Genomic DNA, 20,447 nt, shown 5'->3' with positions numbered 1-20,447 from the left:
TCTCCGCCGACAGCTGATGGATGGCTGATGGCGAGAGATACACCGGGGGAGAGAGATTGGAGATGGACGCAAGACATTTCTGATGTCTCGCAGTCTGTTGGTTTTTGCCGCCATGTGGGAGTGACAGCGTTCTTGACACTCAGTGGTCACACCAATAAGCACAGGCGTCAAACTAAACGCCTGAGGGAAAATTGTAGCCCTTCACGTCATTTTATGTCGCCCCCTTTACCTGCTAAAAACTAGTGTGTGTGTGTGTATATATAATTTTTTTTGGGGGGGGGGGGCAGCGATGGAATATCATTATTTATAATGAAAGCAAGATTAAAGGAATAAATAAAATGGTGTGTACGAATGATTAACAATTTTTTGGTAGTCAAAACTAAATGTATTATTTTATTTTTGGAGGGGGGTGGGGGTATAACAAATGAATGCTGCTTCACCATGTTTACTTTGAAACCTGGGTTCCACTAATTGACCTGAGTGCGCAGACCTCAGAGCCCTAGTGGGTTTATATGTAGTTAGCTTGGTTAATAGCATAGCATGACATAAGTGAGGAATATTTGAATTCAATAAAGCCGACTTTTAATGAGGCTGGCGTGGGATCAATAGAAAAAAAAACATTATTTGCATTAAATTGTATTCAAATTGGAGAGAAAATAATATGGGATTAAATATCATGGGTCTAAGAGTGAAAAATATTCTCCCTTTCTGCTGGTTTCCAGTGAAGCCGTAAACTATTCCAACATCATCCAGGTGTTGGGGAACATGTCATGTTATTGATTCCATGCATATTTTTTGTGAAAAAAAAATGCACAAAATGTGTTCATGCACTTAATACTGGCTTGCTGTTCTTGAATGGTAATGTTTATATGCGAGAGCACTTGAAGCGGGGAGGGATTACAAGTACAGTTTTATTTTTTGATTACAAATCATTTGTTGTTGAAGGCCAGATCTCGGATAAGAAATGTGTGGTCCAATGTGGCCCCCCCAGTAGCTCTGATGAAAAATCGTGCCCCCTCCTCCTCCATCATCCCTGGTATGCAAGGTCTCCTGCTGACACTATGAAATTGGTCTTGTTTGATTACTCAAAAACATTTTCTAAAGCACCTAAGATGTTTTATTCTATGTGTTCAAGGTAATAGTCTTGTCTGTCAACAGTTCAAAAAAAATGTGATGAACTTGATGAAAATGTACAAATAAACACAAAGTCTTTTCCTCCTCTTTCCTCGAATAAATACGTGTTATTTTAACAATTTTGATACGTAGACATAGAATTCTTTGCTCGTTATCTCGCACCGCATATCATTCAATTGCGCAGGTGTACTTAACGTTGAGAGCACAGATCTATACGGCATGAAAGCAAACGCAGTTGATGATTCTAAAAAGGCACCTGTAACACTTTTGTTCCGTGCATCACAATGTTTTGTAGCAATGCTTTAAGCCCGTTTACTGTGTAATTGTCTCACAAAGAGCTCCTAATGTCTCATCACTGCACTCACACGCATCCTCCCTTTTGAATCCATAACCTCTTAAGGCGGCCATAACGGCTTCGGACGGTCAAACCCCCGTAAAAGGTACCAACGGCATGCCGCCGCGTTTTCATACGCTCACTTTTCATATCAATGAGTGCATGAAGTGGAGTGGAGCAATATCCACCATCAATTAAAAATGGAACAAGGAAGCAACAGTCGCACTAATGTCGGCCTTGAGAGGATGCGCGAGCGATAGATCAATAGCGTTAGAAAACATATTGTGTGTCACTTGAAAAGAGAAATGGAAAGGTGTGATTTTGATTGTCAAAAAAAAATATATATATATATATATATATATATATATATATATATATATATATAAATATATACAGTATATATATATATATAAATATATACAGTATATATATATATATAAATATATACAGTATATATATATATAAATATATACAGTATATATATATATAAATATATACAGTATATATATATATATAAATATATACAGTATATATATATAAATATATATATATATATACAGTATATATATATATATATACAGTATATATATATATAAATATATATAGTATATATATATATATATATATATATATATAAATATATACAGTATATATATATATATAAATATATACAGTATATATATATATATATATATATATATATATATATATATTTATATATATATACACACACACACACACACACACACACACACTCATACACATATATATATATATATACATATATATATATATATATACATATATATATATATATATATATATATATATATATATATACATATATACATATATACATATATATATATATATATATATATATATATATATATATATATATATATATATATATATGTATACTCTCATATACTCTCATTTCTCAAGGCGCCACAATATTATTATACCAAAGTATTTTGCTGTTTATTTATTTATTTTGCTGTAGCTCGAGAGTGACTGCAACAGCTGCAGACAAGTTCCTTGTGTGTTTTAACATACTTGGCCAATAAAGACGATGATGATTCCGATTCCATTCTTCTTGGTTATACAAATATGGAAATGGCACTTCACTTTTCCAAAGTCATCGAGACACAGAGCCAAGACGAACACACACACGTGCTCACGCCGGGGAAGTCTTTGGCCTTTTGCCCCCGAGCGCTCCTACTCGATCGCGCGGATATTACATATTCAAACTCTGCCTAACCCTCGGTGGTCTACCTTGACGCTCGTCTGCCCCGACACCTCAGCGGAGACGAACGCTGAGACGATGCCAGGCCCGGGCGAGCTTGCCCGCCGTCTTCTCGCCTGACAGCCAACATGTTTATTATTGGTGGTTCTCCACGCATCCCGTCCCACGCTCATGAAGAAGGGACAGGCGACGGTATTGCGGCGCCAGAGGCGGGATGGAGGCAAATGAGGTGGGGAGATGCTACAACAACTCACACGACGTTGACCTATTGTGTTCCCCCTCGGGGTGTCAATGAGCGGGAAAACGAGGGGGTTAAGCCATCTCCGCTGTGGTGGAAGTAACCAGGGGTAGGCGAGGGAAAAGGAAGAGGAAAGGACGTTATGAAAATTATTGTAAGGGGGCATAACGCTGTGTTGTCAGGGGGTCATTGATGTAGGGAAGGATATTTTAAAATCGTGCCTCTCTGGGTAGAAAAAAAAAAATCCTCATACCTCATTCACAGTCTGTCGGCTACATAACAAAACCACAGGTGGTGCGAAAACTCGCAACAGGAGATTCTATCCGTCAAGAGTTTGATGAAAACGTGAAGGGAGCTAGAAACGTAAAACCTGACTGACAACAAACTGTTCAACGCGCAGCATTTGAATGCTAACTAACTAGAATTCTAATGCCTTATTTTCATTAATGCCTCCGTTTTATACAAGCCACCTAACAGGGTTATGGTTTATTCACCGTGTTTCACCTTGATCACCGCCATAAGTGAATCTCACTATCAAGTAGGCATGGGCCGATATTAGATTCCGTCAGTATGATCACGAAAATATTCCAGTAAAATGGTATCACAGAATTAAAATTACAGCTCTAAATAGACTTATATATTTAGGCATTATTATATATATATTAAATTAAAGAAAGTATATATACACATATATATATATATATATATATATATATATATATATATATACACAACAACATGTACTTTTATTTACGTCTTTGTTACCGATGTCAGTTGGGATATGATGCCTGAAATAAACACAAAAAAATGAAATGAACTATTAAAAATAAATAAATGTAAACCTTCTTCTGTTGTAGTTCTTCTAAGTAAGTCAGGGTGTCCCATCACTATTGAGCTGTTTTTAGAACAGACTCATGGGCCACTCATGTTGTCCTTGGAGCTAACTAATACCTGCTGGCAATTTTTTTTTTTTGCTTGCTTTTTTTTGTTTAGTTTTTTTGAACAATGCACATTAGAGCAAAAAGGCACCTTTTTGTTTGCAGTGTCTCGTCTTGCTCCTTCCTTTGTTCGCTTCCATTACCTGTGAGAAGGAGGGGGGGAAAAAAGTTAATTGGAAGCAATGACTCCAAAGAGGCGGCTCGTTTACTCAACTCTGCAAGCATCCAATCATATCATTACCGGTGGCAGCCAGTATTAGCGGTTATTGAAAACTTGACTTTTTAAAAACATGGTAATCGGCCCATGCCTACCATCAAGGGCCTTCCACCCTTTCACTTATTTTAGAAACATTATCAGAATAATTTTTTTGTTTTTATGATCCATTGGCAGTGCTACGCAGTTAGCAAGTCCTGCATTTAAAAAAAACAACAACCCTGATCAACAGGGGTTATTTGTCACCCTGCAGCTGGTATGAACCTGCAAAATGTCAAATTTCAGGATTAGCAGTTTTAGATTATGACAAATGTAATTGTAAGTAGCACTTCTTTTTCACTTTAATGCATAATTCTTGGCATTCATCCGCGAGTGATATGTACATTTAAAAGTCCAAGTGCAGCAGTACTGTAAAACTGCACTCAAGGAATGAATCTGTCCAATCAAACTGCTTGGTCAGAATAACTATTGGATAATAAAGCTTTTATGATGGCGGCAGTTTGACCCCGGAATGTACTATTTCTATTTCTCTCCTTTCCTATGGGAAAAATTCATTCAGGATGGGAATGAAAACATTCCTGCTTCATCCGTCAGCGACGCGACGGAGAAGTTAGCGTTCCGCGTAGAGTCACACACACGTGGGCGACGAGAATGAAAACCCGTGCTTGTGAACTCAATATCGCGACCTCTGACCCGCTCCATGCTGTGCGGCGGTAGCCTTTCTTGTTACATTTTATAGGGTCAGGAGTTCACAGTCCATCCATCAACGTCTCGAGCGGCGTGAGGCTTATTTTTAGCCAAACTGAAAAGACGTGTCGCAGATGAATGGGATGAAGATTTATTGTTTTGGTCACCTAAATCTCGAGCAGAACGGGCCTTTTCTTCCCCCTGCTACTTGACCCAAATGAGTCGGTGGCAATGTTGCTCTGGTCTCGCCCTCCGGGTTCAAAAAGCAGCGCTCCCTGGGGTCACAGCGTTATTATTTCCAGCTCCGACTCTGCCGTTAATGATCCAACACACTTTTAACTAATGCAGCCACTTGCAGAATGCACCTGTTGTTGATTCCTGGCGTCCAATGAATCAGTGTTGAAGATTCAAAAGAAAACTGCCATCTTGCTTTCCACCTGATGCTGTGTGCTGTGTATACGTGCGCACAACAGTAAATTCATTCCAGAAATTTGGGCTTCATCAAAAAGGGGTAAAAGGTTTTAGGAATCCAATCCCTTAATCTTGTTCAATACCAGAATTCAGATTTGCAATATTTAAGAAAATGGCTCAGAACATCGTATTCATGCCCAATCCCTTGTAATGGGATTTCGCTTGATCTACTTGAAATAATCCAGCACAATTTAAAAAGTACAGGTTGGTCGCATTACAGTCATTTGCAAAATTAATTGGGAGGGATGGGAGGCAAAATGAGATTGGACTCACAAGAGGTTCCAAATCTCTGAATTATTTGTGGGGGGGTTAAACACAAAATTGTACATGTACATCTCAGTAATTTTGTACATATAGAAGAGCTCATTTATTTTTAGGGTTTGGCGTACCGATACCAGCTAATGCTATCAGTCCTTATCTCAAAGAATCTTGTATGATCCTCTTGTGGCTGTTTTACGATCAGGAACTAGAAATGAGAAGAATAGAAATTTGCCTACAATTTCATAAAAGTTGAAGGAAAAGGCCATATTGCGATAAATTCTGTATATATAGGCATTTCTTTAAAATGATCTTGTGAAATTTTATGAAACAGAAGAATTTGTGGTATCGGGACTTGGAAATAGTACCAGTGACTAGTGATGGGAAAATGAAGCTTCATGAAGCACTTGTGATATTTTTTGACTCCCCTAGATGGTGCTCTTGGTTTAAATATAAAGGCTAGTGCAAAGGAAATTGATTACATTTCCACTGCATCTTTCAACCAAGAGTGCCATCTAGAGGAGTCAAAAAATATCACAAGTGCTTCATGAAGCTTCATTTTCCCATCACTACCAGTGACAACTTAAAAGGAAACCCGACTGTCATGACAAGTTTGCTCTATATTATTTATTTGGTTGTTACGAACATAACTATGAGATTAAATTTTCAAAAATCATCTCCAGTTTAATACATTTTGTCGAAACTTTATTTGGATGTACCGCCATTGTTATTTATGTCACAAGGCATTCAGTGCGTAGTGACGTAAAATGACGGCAGGCTCTCTGACTATCAATGTGAAACACCTATAAAGAAAGCAAGTTTAGTCACGTAGCGTTCCTAAAAAAACAACAACATGAGTCACCCTCCTCCACGCCGTTCTCTCGTCATTCACCAGACACATTCATGAGTTTTGATCGTCCCTTTAGGAACGCTTCGAAGGCTTACAGAGAGCCTGCCGCCATTCTAAGTCACTACGCACTGAATGCGTTGCGTCGTAAATAACAATGGCGGCGTACGTCCAAATAAAGTATCTACAAAATGTATTAAACTGAAAATGATTTTTGAAAAATGAATCTCATAGTTATGTTAGTAACAACCAAATAATATAGAGCAAACGTGTCATTACAGTCGAGGTTCCTTTTAAGAGTTGAGTACTCGTACTGGTAACGAAATCTAAAGAAATTGCTATTGAACATAACTATTTTTCAGTGGTTATATTCAAACGATTTCTGGAATTTTGTTTTTGTTAGTTGTAACTATAATTATCAACTTGATAAAAAAACAAACTGAATTTCAATAAATATTCAAATTCATTGAGATGCACTTGTACAGTAGATACTATGAAACACTAGTAGCAGTTGTACTAGTAGCATGTTGGAAGTTCCTCACTTATTTGTGTCATCATTCATAATAATTGCGTCATAAAAATGTTTGACACAAACGATAACTGCTGGCTCAGCTTGCTCCATTTTCCCTGTGTATGCATATCATCGCACTTGGCCAGTTGTTTCACTAGTGTTTTGCCAATAGTGAAGTCAATATGTGTCCTAACCAGTGGGAATAGGAGACCTAAATGCAGTAAATGGACGGAAGTCTGAGCAGTAACTATTGTCATTAGCACAACTGGGAATCTCAACGCAATCTCTGGGCTCTTTAAACAAAAAGCACCACGTCCCCGGAGATGCCAAGCTCTCCTTTCTGCATGTGATGATACACAGTAACACACGCCTGCAACCGCATTTGCACGGGATTTTCCTCACAAGCACGTAAACGTGTCGAAATGCGGGCGAAAAGAGGCTCGGGTGGACTCCGGGGCTCATACACACACTTACACACACACACACGCGCAGAGTGGATATGGAGACAGAGGCGCACCGACGCTGAATTAATTTTTCATAACATCATGCTCAATACAAAATGCAATAAGTGTTTCTTGTAAGACGACTCCCGGGCACTTATAGCACTTGAGCATGCGGCAAGGTACTCCTCGGAGGTCCGGTCTACATGTTTGTCTGACTTACTTTGACTCCAGGAGGCTGACATCTGATGCTGAGGACGCCTGCGGGCTACTTGGCCGGCTGGCTGGCTGGCTGCAGGAGAGGGAGACAGGACAGTGCAGTTAGTGATAGGTGGGGACAGTCGAATCACTGTGATCATCTTAATCCTTCACAAGCAGATTTCCCCTCCGCTGGAGAGGAACAGCAATAATCCTGTTCTCCAGGAGCATGATACGCAAAATGGATGCCTTTTCATTGTTTATCCTCTCAGCTTGGCCGCTTCGCTCTCGTCGCAGGGTCACGGCGGCCTCTAGCATTTCTCCTGAATGATACTCTGGCGTTGAACAATTAATTGAATTCTAATCAGCAATGGAATGGACTGCTATATATAAAATCACACTTTTTTTTTTCAGCTGTCGTACCCAAAGCGCTTTACATAGCCTCACATTCGCCCATTCACACACCATCACCGATGGGAGACGACCACTCTACCACTGAGCCACGCCGCCCCTGATAGCAATAGCATAGCAATGCTACGCTTCATTTCAGTCGGTTGGTAGGCTTTATTTTTTATATATGGGTGGTTCTCAGAAAACATGGTCCAGGAGTTCAAAACTTAACTTGCACAAGACCAGTTGAAATGATATGTGCTTTAAATAAAATAAATAAAATTTGCAGTGTGCTATGAATAAATAAAGATTGCTGAATATTGTGGTCCACCCTATTTGTTTGTATTGGCTACGGTTGCTATATGCACACCAAACTATCTTTGAATGGGAAGCCAAGTCAAAAATATTATTTACAGTCATGGTCTATGTACCCCCTCTAATGTACAATATTCTGGTTAGTAATGCATTTGTGGAATATGAATTAGGCAGAAAAATCCACACATTGTTATCCATCTCAGGGGGCGGCCATTTTGTCACATGCTGTCAACTGAAAATGACGTCACAGTGCCGAGGGACTCGAGTAACAACCCTCACTCACGGCTCACCTGTTTTCTGTGTTTGATCATGTGACATTCGCAAGATGATTTTTGGCAGAATTTTCTGAAATTGTTATCGTGGCCACGATATAAAATGTTTAGTAAGTTAACAACTCTAATAACTGTATTTCATATTCACTAGCCTTTATTTTAACCTAAGTCTAATATATATATAATAAATCTGATATTGTTTATTGTACTACAGATTCATTTATTGATTGTCGTTCTTAAAAACACTTTGAAATAGGACCTTGAAATAATCAATAAATATTAATACATATATTAATATTAATAAATTAATAATAATAAAAATACAATATATAAAATCTAAAATGAAAATAATTCTCCAAAATTATTTTGCCTTTAGCCACAGTGATCATTACCTCCTCCAGGTAAATTTTAGCTGGCGTGTGACCAGCACAAAATATTGCCGCTGGATGAACATAGACAAAATGGCATCATCTGTTCATAAGTAGTATTTATCTCCATAAACCACCAAGTTGTCTACAAACTAACAAGTGATTTAAGGACATAGAGACATACGAGCGCTCTGTGCTTGCTTGCTCTTTAAAAATAAGAATGAGCCACTGTTCCAGCGCTCACTGCAACTATTCCCACGGTTACGGTCAACATTTGCTCCGTTGTTTTTTTTCTTCTTTTTTTTCTAATCAGGATAACACATCAGCGACTGTGTCTTGTTGTCCAGAAAATTCCCCACCCAAAATAGCGCACAAATGAAAGTTTGTTCAAGGTCGTGAAGGATTAGTGGGATGTTATACAAAAAAAACCTTGCATTTTTAATTTTAATAAAACTAATCTCCGCTCAACCAGGAAATACAAAATACAGCAAATGACGGTGTTTGGTAGCATAATATAAAAAAAAATTACAATATTGGGAACATGGTTTGTGGCATTTCTGACCCATCAATTGGAAAATAGTAATATTTGTAACCTTTTTAGTTTGTCCAAACTGCCCATTCATTTTCAAAGGAGATAAATATGGAGGACACGATACACAGTGCAGGACAACACGTTTCTCTTTACATTTAGCTTTTTGGCTGATTGGCATTGGCGCAATGAAGTCACACCGGCGTCTTCGGATTTGCACGGGTCAGCTGAACGTCTGGAAGAGGCCTTGAGGGAGGAAAGCGACATTGACATGCAAATGATCGTCTCGAACTTTATTGAGCGGGTACATTTTAAGTTAATTTGCTGTTGGGAGTGGCTAATTGAAGTAGGCTCCTCCAGTAATTCTTAAGGAGTCATTGCACCTGATTTAGAGGAGGCCTGCTCGTAGATCTCTCGATTGACAGCTCCGTTAACTCCGCATGTGACATAACCCGCTGCAGAGACAGGAAGCGAGAGGTAAGACGGCCCGAGTCCTTGTTACCCGCCGAGGCGACCTTGGAGAGCCACGTGGTACTTACGTCCCGGGCGAATATATGCTCAGCGAGGCAGTCAAGTATCAGAACCTTCAAGGCCAATCATAAATGTTGCGGGGGACGTCTGATGAAACGCTGCCTCTCCCCTTTGGGAATGAAGCGTGTTAGCGAAGCGTCTAGCGTGATTAGCATGATTGCAACTGGAAGGCCCGCCACGCTCGGCGCAAAGGGATGCCAGCCATTGGAAATTTGGAATCACAGGTGAATGGCATATTGTGCAACAGCATGTAAAGAAAAGAAAAAAAATTGAATATAGCAAAATATGTACACGTTTACAGTATCGGTACACAGACACATAAATATGTATATACATGTGTATTTATGTGTATATAAAAATATACGTATATACACACGTACAGTATATACACACATGTATACATATACTGTAGGGTGTGCATCTCGCCACAAAAGATACGTTCGATACGGTTGGGGTGCAAAACGATTGAAGAAAGGTTCAATCTAAAAGTGGAACGATTTGATTCAATTCAATGGGATTACGATGCCATTTGATAAGGTACGGCTCAGTTTGAAAGGGGGATGGGGTATGATGATGCAATGACTTTTTTGTTGTCGTTTTAAATATATTTGAAGGAACTTGTCAGTAGAGTAAATTTGCCGTTTTCTTCTACGATAAATCACTACAATAGAGACGATTCAATACATATTTCAATATAATTCAGGGTGGAATGCTTTGATTGGGTTTGATTCAATGCATTGGCATAAAAAATAAAAAAAACGTTTTTCCGGTTCATATAATGATATTCATAATTTCATATGTTACTGTACTTGTGGCAAAAAAAAAGACCAGCACGGAGAGTCTCTGTCACCAATAAGTGCAATAAATGAAAGGATCACAGTCAAGAGCCTCTCAAGTACTCCCACTCTCTCATTTCTTATCTATTTACTCTTTGTGTATTTTTTTAAAATGTAGTAACAGTGGCCAGAGTAATTAATCTGCTTCTTCACTGATAATTACACGATAGTGTTTGCGGTTCAGCTAACTACCACGATAAGGGGCAGCGCAATACTGTACGACGAGCAGCCCGTTAATCAATAAACAGAGACATAACTTTTTCTCTTTTTTTTTTGTAGCTAATTGCAAAATGTCCTCAAACTACCAATCTAATGGTGGCCTATTACACGGCGCACACTTGTCATTACACGATCCCATCTTCATTTACCTGCTGCTCTTCAACGCGAAAGTGTGTTGGTGCCTGCCCAAACGTCCTTTTTGTGTGTGAAACATGCTTGTCTGATCACACTCAAACCCACTTATCTATATAGAAGTGTGTGCGCCCGTATGCCCTTTTGCAGATGTGTGTGAAGGACCGAGCGGAGGAGAGGGTGGGGGGGGGGGCCTTAAAGTACAGCGTCAGGCCGTAATTGGGTTACGGGGGCCAGTGATGGATTAAAGCGCGGCCAGAGAGACGCTGCAGCAACATTAGGGTGTCTGAGATGTCAGAGGCAGAGCGCTCTCATTAATCGCCTCGGCCCGTACATTACTGCATTAGCTGTATTAGCAGCTACGACTCGCCAAGCACTTTGGGATTTCTCGCTGAGGCAGGCCACATTCCTGTCTTACACTTCTGGTAACTGTACCGAGAAGTGGGCGGCGTCTCGCACTTTTTAATCGACGGATAGAGGGCAAAGACAGTGGGAACAATTAGAGAGGATCAACAAGATTATTAATTCATACCTTTTGACCTAAGAACAAGCTGATGGAAGTACAGCAGTCGTCATCTTACTGACCAATCACATTTCGGTAGCCGGATTGTAGAATTTAGTAGCTTGATGAAAGGAGAAATTAGCACATCCGTCTCCACTTGCATAGAAATTAGGGATAGACCAATAATCGGTATCTACCTTTTTTTTTTATAAATCTGACGGCCGATATAAGATAAAATCATTTTAATCTCAGGGAGTTATTTATTTAAATTTTCAGTTAACTTTATAAGAGATCCTGCTGACCCTGGGAACCTTCTGAAACATTTGTTTTTGTTCGACATTAAAACTAAGAAATGTGAAAGTTAAACATTTCTGGTACTTTTAAATTTTGTGAAAAAAATATTTGCTGTAGAAAACTATAGAGAGCTATGGCATTTACTTGTTTAAGTTTCCATTTAACTTTTTAGGATGTACTGATAAACTTGAAGCTCCCTGAACATTTTGTTAGAAGGATGTCTTTTTCTAGATAATAATAAAAAAAAACCTTTTACATTTTGAAAAGTCAGAAAAAATGTCCAATAAACATGCTTTAAGACATTACAACAGTCAAGATTGGCATTTGTATTTTCATGAATTAGAACGCCAATATTGCCCACCCCACCCACTCACCCCTCCTTTACTGAAAACGAATATCAGCTCCAAATATCTTTGACTACTAATAATTGGCATTGGTATCGGCCCTGAAAAAAACATATCGGTCTATTTCCAATCAAAATTGTGACCTTCTAGTTGTACGAGGTTCGAAAGAACAGTTCCAGGACTAAAGACAGACAGCGGGTGTTTTTTTTTTTTAATTATTATCCAGCATTTGAATGATGGAGGCCACTGGGTGGGGCGGAGGTCATGAGTCAGGGGCGGCGCCGAGATGAGAATGCATTGGCCAACACTGGCCATCCACAGCGCTCAACTCTCATCTGCTCACTCGATGTGAAGTGAGGGCGTCGTCACTTACTCCCTTTGCCGCCGCCATCCTCCTGGGGCTAAAATATCGGACTTAATCATAGCTGATGAGCGGCCATGATTACCTCAGAGCTGGTCGTTAGCCTCAGCGAAGCCGCAGTGTCGGGCGCTGGCAGAGACGTCCCGTCGTATTATTTACCGGCCCCATCTCGAGTTGCGAGGTTCGCTCAGCCCTTTTCCTGCTTTCTCACCATCAGTGTTCACAATGATCTATCTATATTCAAGGTCTCATTCATTACGATCTCAATCAACAGGGGCTTGTTTGCTGTCTCATGAGCAACATGGCGGATAATCATTTCCTTTCATTCAGCAATGAGACGCTTCCAAGTCATGTTCAATAACCTCTCGAGTAGATGATATAAGAGGAATTTTCAGTGATATAGTGACCGGCTCTATCTGGCTTGATGTCGAGTCATGCCATGTCTCATACAAAAAAATGGTGAAATTCTAAACTCAATAATTAGGCCTGAGGGCTTTTTCTTGAATTCCATGATTGATTAATTGATAGACTCAAAGACACATCCATTCATCCATTTTCTACAGCGCTTGTCCTCATTCGGGTGACGGGTGAACTGGAGACAATCCCAGGTGACTTAAGAGTGGGAGGCGGTTTACACTCTGGGCTGGTTGACAGTCAACCCCTGGCACATTCAGGCAAACAGCACGCTCACGTTCACATCTCTTTTGTCGTCAATTAAGCTAAACGGACTTTTTGATGATAAGCGAGGTGCACCCTGGGCTGGTTGGCAGTCAGTAGCACGGCACAGATAGACACACAAACATTTATATTCACACTGATGGACAATTTAGAATATTCAATTAACCTGACGCTGACTTTTGGCAAGAAAAATGGGATACACACTAAAGTGGTTATTAGCGGGTTTATAATAGTTTGGGATTTTTCCTTATAGTTTGTATTTTTTTTTTTTCAAAATTCAGTGAGTTGTAATTTGTTTTTACAATGTTTTTTTTTTTAGGTTTCATTAGTTTTTACTTTTTTTTTTTCGAAAATGCTAGTTCTTATTAGTTTTAGTATTAGTTTGCATATTAGTTTTAGCATTGGACCATTTGTGGAGTGCAAGATAATCACTAACTACAATTGGCCATACCGTAACACCCTAATTAATATGTTTAAAATGAACCCTGAAAGATCATATATGAAACTAACTACCAAATATGAGAACAAATAGATACTCTTATGAACATAAATTGTAATTTCAATTAGTTATCGTTTTCTAAAAACACTCATGTTCATATATTATTTCGATATGGACTTGTTTTTAAGCTTTAGTTTTATTTTTGTTCGTTTTTGTTTACTACAATAAACTTGGTCGCCCACAAACAACAATTCAGACTCACACCTATGGAAAATTTAGAGCAGGGGTCACACAAGTAGCCTCCAAGGGCCACATGAGTAGCCCATAGGAAGGTCGTGGGAGATTGTGATTCTCTAGGAATGTTGGATCATTTGAAAATGTAAACATCTGATTTAGCCTTATCAATTAAGCTAACTTAGCTTACTTTTTGCAAGAAAATGGTGGCTCACCCTGAACTGAAGGATGAAGAATCATCAACTAAGATGACTTTTGGCAAGACAGTCAAGGGTTTTGAGTCTTCAATGAAAGCGACGCATCTTTTTGTAATGCGATACATGCAAACTCCACAAAGGGAGTCCAGAGCCAAGATTCAAACCCAGACCCTCAGAACCACTAACCACCACACAAATACTTTAATTTTACCCAAAGAGCATCCTTTTCATGTACCTTTGTGGAAAAACCCGTTTTCGCGGGTAGCATAGATCACTTTCTCTCGCCAGGCCGCATGACGACAGGCCAAGACGGGCGGGCGCGAGGCGCTGGTCCGAGCATGGATTGTTATTGGATCATGCTCGCATAGAGCGCAATTTCCCATGAGCGTCCTTTGGTACCTGATCTGTGCTAGGAAATGGAGCACTGGACAACCTACCCCGCGCTCCCTCCCTCTTGTTCTCACACGCAAAAGCGCATGCACACACACTTGCGCCGCGGCTACACACACAGGTATCTGTTAGTCTAGCGAGCGCCTCCATTCACATGGAAAGGGGTTGTCTTCCAACTCCGGGATGAGGTATTAGCTTTCCCCTGTGGGAGAGTTCTAATTAGGTAATTGACTGATGCATAAAGCAGGTGCCTGTATCCGTTACAGCCAGCTCGACCTGTTCATTATTAAACACTGACCCTCTCCGCCACTCGTGCCAAAGCTTACGGTGAAGGGGAGAAAGTAGCCGGCAGCTTTCACGGGGATAAGGGACACAACTAATTACACTTTGCTGGTTACCTGAGTGCTGATGCATCTTGAATGAGGTGCCTGCAACTCTAATTCCCACTGAGTGAGAACACCTAGTGGCTCTATGTCACCGTCTGCTGGGAAGTAACAAAGTATATAAAAAAAAGGCAAAATAGATTATTTTGCTAATTTATAACAAGCAGATTCAACATTTAAAAGCTCAGTTGCATACAATTGTTGATATCACAAACGTCTTTTTGACTAGTCTTACTATTTTGAATAGTTGGAATTTTCATTCACAATATCTGTAGCAAAGTTATGGCTCGTCAAAATGAGAGGCAAAGATATCTGTAACTCAGATGTGGCCTAGTCAAAAATAGACGGCATTTTTTTTTTTTTTTTTTTCATGTCTGGTTGAGTTTGTTATTACAGTAAATTAGCCTACAGATATCAGCTACAAAATTGCAGGTAGATGTAATGCCAGCTTGAGACATATTAGTCAGAATTCCAGTTACAGATATCGGCAACTTCATTTCGACTGTTTATAAAGTTTTTATTTATATAAAAATGTTGTGTTTCAGATACTGTGTTGATGGATGATATCTTACTGCGAACATAGCAAGAAATCAAGTACCATCTAATAATGGTGCCCTTATATAGGTCTATTAAATTAAGTTTAACCAAAAAAAACTTGAATAAAAAATATTAAATATATATAAAAAAATTGAAAATAATCAAGTTGATATATCTCAACAACTGCCTTTGTAATGTAAATTGTTTTAATTGCAAAGAGACTTTATAGACACTCTGTATTAGATATCTCAAATAATGGGTGATTAAAGTTGTCCTAAACTGGAATTGTGACGAGTTAGAATCAAATGGTAGTTATCTCAAGATAAGAGTAAAAGATACCTACAATTACAGCTATCCATAATTTACATAGCAACTGTCTGCAACTGAGGTGGGAGCTATCTGTAACGTCATTTGTTCAAGTCAGACTGACGTATCGGAAGAACGTCGTTGCGGATATCCGATTCTGTTCCTTTTGACTCGGCAAAACTGAATTGCAGCTATCTTCAAACACAAATCCAGTCGATAGCTGTTGTTACGTGTTAAAAGGGGCTTGCCATAGATCTTGAATGACTGAGAGCTTGAGATCCCCAATATGTCAGGAGTCTTCCCAAAATGACCGCATCTAAGGTATATATTTCACATAAGCCACACGATGTACAGTTTATGTAAACCTCTGTTAGTCATCGAGGCGGGTTCATGAACTGTAAAAGAAATAGGCGACAATTATTAAGCATTTTTGCTTTTAAGTCCAGAGTGTGAGTACTTTTGCCACCTCTGCTGTCAGGGCTTTGTGAAAGACGGAAAAAGCCCTTCTGGGGAATTAGTTAAGCTGAAAATAGCACGGTTGCATGACAAACCACGCAACGCCTCGCCCTCGCATGTCTGCCCATCGACAGGCGAATGAAACCGGAGCTACACCCCTGCGAGAGGGAAGGAAAGGAGAAACTGGCCGAGTGTGAGCAGGCAGCACTTCATTCTGACATTTTGACACTAGTGAAATATATAAAGGATTGGGTTGCTGTTAAGACCGTGGCCGAGTTATTCACATCACCAGGCCAAACGATCCAGATATGGATTGATAGTGGAGACGAGGATTGATTCAAGTGCGTGCATTTTGTGTGTTGTGTGTTGTGTGTTGTGTGCGTGTATTTTGTACGCATGTATACGAGACGGTGAGCTGCAAAACATGACCCCCGGACGATCCATTTTAATTCAGCCAGATACACATTTCATTTACAAGTGTGTAAGTTACAGATGCTTTCAAGCTATTTGGACTGGGCCAGACAGCTGGAGGCAGGCCAGGCCGTAAAGTTTTGCCATCAAAGACCATAAATTGGATCATACTCTTAAAATTGACATTTCTATAATTTTAACTTGTGTTCTGTCATCTTGTGCAAATGATGAAATACTGCGCGCTGCCCAGAGATGAGGACAACTCAGGGTGAATACGCCTGATGACTTTTTTGACGTAACTTGCTGAGGCGGTAATTTCGTTCCGTACATTTCTGATTTTGCGTATATTATATTTTGTTTGTCGAAAAATTTTCTATGTTTAGCAAACCTAACGAGCCAAAATACTTCAGTGTGAGTACTTTGTCAACTTGGACATTTAGTGTCATCAGTATGTTGGAGAAAATCTTTAAATCTTACTCTAATAAAGAACCTCTGGATGGTGAATACCTCTTGTGACAAGGGCACCAGTCGATTACCAGATTCTGGCGTCATACTGAACGTTTATCCAAAACAATCCCTAATCTGATCTAGCCTAATCTAATCCCATCTACAGAGATCACCAATGGGCAGATCAGACATTCACAACACAAACAGTCAAGCCTAAAATTAATATCATAGTAAATTTGCGACATGTAAATTTTTTGACCTTGTTTCCGATTTGTTTGTTTTTCATATGTTGGATGGATTTCCGATACACAGTAAAATGATTTACATTTACACCAAAGCAGCAAGTTTGTTAACCTAAAATACAATTCTCTTGCCACCATAGGTCGGTCCTTGTACCACAGCTTTAAAAATGATCATCTGTGTATTAATCCCATTTTTTCCCCCCTTACAAAAGTTTGTGATTGGACTTTTGCAATTGGATCTTTGCAGTGCAGCTGGTACAGCAGTCGTACACTGGTGAAGTGCCCACCGTAATAGATTCCTCGATCCAATCACGAAGGCTTAGCAGTTACAGTACGAGATGGCGTTCATCACACAGATGTGGCCACTCTTGACCACAGAGATGATTAACCTGCCCCGCCTTCTCCCAAAAATTCTCAGACAAATCAATTTGCTGCCCCTCCACCCAAAAAAAAGTATTAAAGCAGCAGTATGTCTTGTGCTTTTTGATGGGATATTGTGTTATTGGTATAGCGTTAAATGCATCCCTACTTTACTAGCATGTTGCAACCAAAATCCACTCACTGGTCTGTGCAAGCCAAATTAAACTCTCCGCAATTTGCAGGCCAGTTTTTAGACATCTTTTTGTTAGTTTTTTTTAATCGTCCTCATTTTGTCAGAGGAATGCTTCAATTTAACAACAATAATGATACCACCACCCTGGAGCTGTCCTAGCAAATTGTTTTTACTTTGGCAAGAAAAAATAAATTGCCAAATATGGATGTTGATTCACTTTCGCCTATTAACTTTATAAAGGAGTTTGCAGGCTGTTACCAGCCAACCAGGCGCTCGGCCCTTGCAATAACCAAGCGGCAACGCAACCAAATACCAGCATCTGTATTTCAATGGTCAGATAAAAAAATAAAAAATAAAAATCTACGTTTATATATAAAAACAAATCGCAAACTTTTTTTAACCTGCCCTTTGACATGCATGAAATTCTTACTTCCCTTTAACTCTCGCACAAAAACATCCCCCGTCTCTGGAAAAGGGACAGGAAGAAGATAAGAGCAATTTTACTCCTTGGTTCTACTTCAAAAGTGGAAAAGATCCAATAAAAATCATTTTAACAACAGGTCGGACAGAGGCGAAGGCTCGCTCCCTCGCTCTCTCTCTCACATGCTTTTGCTCTCTCTCACTCTGTGTGAGCCTCCTCATCATGTTTGGAATTGACCCTTGAGTAACCCCTTCTTCCTGAACCAGAGGGAAGTCTGTCAGGATGCACAGCAGCTGGTTGGAAACACCAGACAGACAACAGAAAGTCATACTGAAAACAGTTCTACCATTGATCTTATGTAATACTGGCCTTCTGTCTGTCTGTCTGTCTATCTGTCTATCTATCTTTACCGACCTACCTACGTATCTAGCTAGCTAGCTAACCAATGTTTGCTACTTAGCTGTCTATCTAGATAGCTCGCTAGTTAGCCTGTACTACTTAGCCAGCGCTCTAGTTTGCTAACTCACTAGCGTCTGCTACTAGGCTAGCTATCTCGATAGCCAGCTAACTAGCATCTGCGACTATGCTAGCTTACTAGCTAACTAGCGTTTTCTACTAGGCTAAAAATAAACTAAAAATATACATATAATGTCTGGCATTTTTGTTGGGAGTCCTTGGCAGAGGTAAAACTTTTTCTCCGCATTTCATTTGCATTGTGAGAAGTGAGCAGCAACTGTGGTTGCAGTCCTTTAGGGAGCAGCCGCAGAGATTAAACAGGGCAGCCCAGGGTTCAATCAGCCCTTCACATCTATTCAGAAGCAAGAAGGACCACAACTCGGGATAGTTGAGAGGTCATAAAGCGATCATGCCAAACAGAGGGTGACACCTCCCCTCTATGATTAAAACAATAAATCTGATTAGGCTTCTCTTTCTTCATTTTTTTTTTCTTTTACAAGGACTCGACAAACGTGCGTGAGCCCTCAAAAGCCATCTTATTTCATCCGTCTCCCCAGGTGTGCCAGTGTAGCACGTGAAACCCAATAGTAGATTAAAGTACCAAAGCCCTGAGAGGAAAAATGCTTTTAGGAACCTTTAAAAGTGTGTTTAACAGTGTGTTTTTAGGGCGCACTAAAACCAACACACAGCACCACATGGCCAAGACGGAGACTCGTGGTGTCCTACAGAAGGGTGATGGAGACGAAGGGGGGGAAGAGATAGATGGGGAGAAAAGCCTCAAACTTGCCCCTGGCTTGACACCTGGTCTGGACTGGGTCATATCATACGTCTTGAACACCCTGGACCGGAGATGTCTTATTTCTTATCAATGGTGGCAAGTAATGTAGTACAAATCCTTCCGTTACTGCACTTGAGTAGATTTTTCATTTATCTGTACCTGACTTGAGTATGCATTTTCCGGATGGCTTTTTACTTATGTGCCCTACATATCTGTACTTTCTACTCCTTCCTTTGGCAAAATACTTTTTATGTTTCTCAACCTCCGCAGATGATAACACAAAGTTAAAAGGAAAAAAAGATAAACAAAAAATGATTGCTTTTTTGTTGTGACAAGTCAGTATCGTTTATTGTACTCAGTGTTCAGCATTTGATAAAATACCGACAAAAATACATTTGCATTATTTGATTGGTGACCTAAAAAGTCCACTTCAGCTTAAATAAAAATGCCACATGCTTTTTAAACGGCACTAATATCACTGGAAAAACGCCACAGCCTTCATTAATGTTAAAGCGATGCCATTTTTGGCCCATGTTGAGATCCTAAGTGCAGCAATAAACACACAAAATTTCAACCTGATCCATGTAACACTATTCTGCACATAAAGTTAATTTATGTGCTGCACAACCAACCATGAATCCAATAAAGAAAATAAAAGAACACTTCTATGAATGTGTACAATTCAATGTCAATGTTAAGCCTGAATGCCATTTTTTTACAATGATATTCTAAATTTGTATGTATTTTTTTTCTCCACTGATTTCAAATCTAACGGTGAAGTAAGCCTCATAATTCCTGTCCACCGCGACTCGGCCCCCGCCAGGGTGCCCGTGACCCTTTCATACCTGTGCTTGTAAAAGCAGCCACAGGGGGTCCCAACAAGTGAAGAAATGGAAGCCATGTGACACAA

At 39.6% G+C, this 20,447-nt stretch overlaps 1 long non-coding RNA gene across 1 annotated transcript in view; it reads right to left on the bottom strand.

Moving 5' to 3' along the window:
• LOC147161695 (uncharacterized) overlaps positions 1–20,447 on the bottom strand; it is a 129,041-nt gene that overhangs the window by 104,525 nt on the left and 4,069 nt on the right. Inside the window, exons 2-3 of the long non-coding RNA XR_015097293.1 lie at positions 7,542–7,610; positions 3,982–4,033 (exon numbers count right to left, since the gene is read on the bottom strand). This is a non-coding gene — a long non-coding RNA (uncharacterized LOC147161695). The remainder of the gene's footprint in view (positions 1–3,981; positions 4,034–7,541; positions 7,611–20,447) is intronic.

This window comes from Leptonotus elevatus, chromosome 15 (genome assembly GCF_054856555.1).
Source record: "Leptonotus elevatus isolate MCC_2025b chromosome 15, RoL_Lele_1.0, whole genome shotgun sequence".
Taxonomy (NCBI): domain Eukaryota; kingdom Metazoa; phylum Chordata; class Actinopteri; order Syngnathiformes; family Syngnathidae; genus Leptonotus; species Leptonotus elevatus.
The sequence above is the reverse complement of the archived record's forward strand: the minus strand, read 5'-3'. Positions and strand labels throughout refer to the sequence as shown.